Here is a 4,189-nt window from a genome sequence, read left to right as displayed (position 1 = left end):
GTTAAGCGGTTTTATTAAGCTCGAGCGGCGGACCTGGTCATATGGAAGTTAAATTGCTTGTTAGAGATGGGTCTCTAGGTTCTCTAAACGGTTCTTAATACTTTTTCACCCCTTCGATGGGTGAACTGCGAACGACGGATCTATCCTGATCGAAGTATGCGTTTCGTTGTTTCGTGGTCTGGTGTAAGGTATTTCATTGGACTCCATGGGTCATTCTGTTTGCAAAATATTTATTTATTTCGACAACTTACTTTCCCCAGTTATTCGTTTCGTTCGTCGGTGTGCCGAACGTACAGGACACCGAAACGAATCTGACAGGTCTGAAATAAATCCTTACGCGTACGGTGGAGTTCGCGAACCTGCAGGTAGACTCTTTCCGCAGTGAAGCGTGGCGTGGACATTGATAAATCACCTTGCAACTTTGTTTGCGTCGATACGAGCACTTTGAATATTATCGTATGATTATTCAATGATTAGTTTCATGTTTTGTTCATGAGCGTTCCATTTACCCGTACGGCGAGTTGAATCCAAACGTTTCTTATAGACCGTTAAACTCGTGTCCCTCGTACTTTTTTCCAAATTTTTACCATCTGCCGATAAAAACCGGTGTCACATTAGCATTCCATTATGAAAAGCGTACCGTTTTAATTAACACTTATCCCGGGTAAAGAAGCAAATCAGATCGGTTCGCATTTATCGAAACATGTCAATCATTCTCAGCTGTCGTCGATTTTCCTTCAAGAACCCGATGCAACAAGAACAATCGTTAAGAAGATAAAACTCACCGTTTACCTCGAATCCTATATTCCCCCGCGATAAACATTCACTTTCAGCGTATTAACGTCAATTAACGATCTAGCCAGGAATCTCAAAGGAACGCTCACAATACGTTTCCTGGCGGGGCAAGCGGCTTAATACCTCGCCGACATAATTACCATTTCATCTTGCATAATTACGCGGAACTGTTACGCGATCCTCGGGCGAGCCCAAAAATATTCGTGTCACCCATACTCGCGCGCCGCGCGCGGCCCTCCATTACCTGTGACACCCGGACGCCTCCGCGCGCGCGACTTAACGACGCTTAACTAATTAACGTAAAATTCGATCGGTCATGGAACACGGGGCTCTCCCTCCTACTTCCCCTCCCTCCAGCCCACTCCTCTGCCATTTCTCCGCCGCTCCACGGTGCGGCGTGTACCGGTGGACACCGTACAACCTGTTACTCGGCGCTCTCTCTCTAACGGGGGAACCAGATATCACGGCCGCTATCTCGTTGAGCGCGGACCGGTGTTAAAGGTCGGCCGATTTCCACGGACAAATGAAGTTGGCCGGCCCGTGTACAACACCTGTAACCGGATCGTGTAACACCGGTCGCGGCGGTGCGCGGATCAAACGAGCTTTTCGCGACTCCTCGGTCAAACGTCTTCGCCCAATCAACCGACGAGTCCATCCCGGTCCGCTCGGAAACATAAATTTCGGCTTGTAGGGATCACCGGTGGCGTTGTCCCGGTTGTTGTCTCCGTCGGATCTCGTGTCGGAACCCGGCCGCCGATATAATTGGCGATACCAATCGAGCCGGGAGCGATCGTCGCTTATAATTCCGCGGACACTTTGTTGCGTTTCACCGGCTCGCCGAAGAAATCGGGTTAATCGCGACGGGGGACGGGGGGGGGGTGGGGCCGAAAACGAATTTATGCCGCGGCGGACGGACACCGGATAAAGTGTGCGCGAAACGAACGATCGCGATTCGCGATCGACGAATCGCCGGGAAGGGGAGCGCCAGATTCTGGCGGCGAGCAGCTGTCGCGCTCTGTAAAAGGCAACGACGGGCCGCTTTTCGAACAGGAAATGTACAAGAGTCCGTGGACACGCGCGGAGACGACGATTCTGGTATATCTTCCCCTCCTACTCCTTGTTCGTTCGTCGTTTAGGTGTTTACACGTACGCCGGTCCCCGTAGCCAACTCGCAAATTAGTTGTAAATAGGTTGGCCGACAAAAGAGGCGTAAATTGGCACCTCCGAGGGGTGAGTACGGTTTACCGCGGTGTTTGTATTAATGGCTTCGACGGGAACTCGCGTTTGTCAGCAGCTGGCCGAGGATCCTTTCAGGCACTCATACTTTGGAGTGGGCTTTTATTGGGAACGAAATTGAGAAATGGATCTCCGGCGCGGGTTAATTTATCGTCGGGTAATTACCGGTTCGGCTGTTAGTTATTGTTGAACGCGAGTTTACGTTTGGTCAATTCTTTCGCTCTGACGGTGGTATTTTAATGTTTGCGCCTGTATTGTCCTTGAGCGAATTTATCCAGTTATTGTCTTCCCTTCATCGAACTTCGGTAAATCTTGATGAACGAGTCTGTTCTTGTAACACAATTCTAGAAACACCAGGATTCGTTCGTCATATCAAGGAACAATGGACGATAAGAAAATAACACAAGTTCGTTAAACTCAATTCTCAGATTTCGCTTCTCTTCTATCATTCTACTCTACAAATATCAAAAATCTTTGACAAATCCCAGTGTCACTCTTATCCGTAAAATTCTCTCCAACATTCCAAGAACAAAAGCCTCAAAAGCATCACCACCGAAGAGCACAAAAAGCTTCTCCAGTGGTTCAGTTCCGAGCACCCCAAAAATCGCTCGTTCACCCGCCCAACTGGCCATCGATCGGTGTTTCCCTCGCGAAACCCTTTTCTCCAGCGAGAAACGTAGCAGCAGGCCATCAACTGGCCTCTCCGGTATCTCCGAATCCGCCCTCGCCGGAGATCCACGTTCCCTGGGCGCGGTGAACACGCCTGTAAACACGCCGCATCTCGATCGGGCCGGACGCGGCCGCTCGCGCGCCCGTTCAGGTGATATTCCGAGGTCCCCGGGTACGGGGTCGGCCATTGTATCTCCCCGCGCTCATTAAATATTAACGAGAGTCTCAATTTCTTCATTTCGTTGATGAGTCGCCGCGCGCCATCCGAGAACCCGCATATAGATTGAAAATTAACTTATATGAGCGCCGACAAAATATATACGGCGTACGGGCATGCAGCGCGCTGCACTTATACGACTCCAGGGCCTACAATTTACACGAGGAGATCCCTATGTTGGTATAACCCCTAAGTAGGATACCTTCTTTTTCCTTTTCATCTGCCTCTCGACCTTCCTTCCCTTTCTTCTTCTTCCTCCTTCTCCTCCTCCTCCTCCTCCTCTTCCTCCTCCTCCTCCTTCTTCTCCTCCTCCTCCTCCTCTGTTGCCTCTGCTTCTTCTTCTTCTTCGAACCTACAGCCTCCTCTCCATCCCCCTCTGCTCCCCTCGCCGTCCAGCGGACACACACACGCGCGCCAACCCCGTCGCAGCTCACGCACGAACGTGAAATCCTTAAATACCTAATTTGATGCTAATTAGAACTCGCACTTGCTCCGCGGCCCGGATCTCGCCGTGGGTTCGCGTGTGGCGGAAACTCGAGGGGGATGAGGCCTCGTAACGCGGTTACCGATACCCCTAGAGGGAACAGAGTTGTCAGGGTCGCGGCGTAGCCAACGGTAACGGGGACATAACGCGGCGCGCGAATAAAATTCGTGTTTCATGGCGACCAGGCTCTTTCGCTCCGCTCGACCCGACTTTGTCCGTTGCCTCGACTATTCCTCGTTCCACCGGGATAGAAGCGAACCGAGATTCGCTCGAAATGCATAATTGTCTTCTTGGGAGAGCGCTGTACGGTTTCGTCGAGGGTTTTCGTGTTCTTGTTTGGAATTGGGGAGTGATTTGTAACGTTTCGTTGGTTAAGAAGTTATTTGATACATTTGTATTGACTTTAAAATATTTATCGAATTTCGGAAATTTATCTTTGTCGGTGATCCTCTTTTTCCCGCTTCGTTGGGGAGAGCACGATGAGAAATTGAACGTCCGAGGCGGCGTTATTGCCGATACAAGAATTAAATAAGTAATTCGAGGCAATAACCTTGTCAGGCTAAGCACGGAAATCTAATTTTCATTCGGCGCGTTGAAAAAGTGGATTTCATTAAGAAACCGAACCATAAAGAATTCATTGCTGGATATCGGCGCGAAAATTGATTTTGTCTCGCCGGTGCCGTGATTTTATGGACATTATATTTCACGTTACCGCGGATATATCGTAGAACCGGGACGCGTATTTATAGGGATAGGTGACGATAAACGAAGAGTGCCGTTTCGAAAAG

The sequence above is a fragment of the Nomia melanderi genome, chromosome 4 (genome assembly GCF_051020985.1).
Source record: "Nomia melanderi isolate GNS246 chromosome 4, iyNomMela1, whole genome shotgun sequence".
Lineage (NCBI taxonomy): Eukaryota > Metazoa > Arthropoda > Insecta > Hymenoptera > Halictidae > Nomia > Nomia melanderi.
This window is presented reverse-complemented; position numbering follows the sequence as displayed.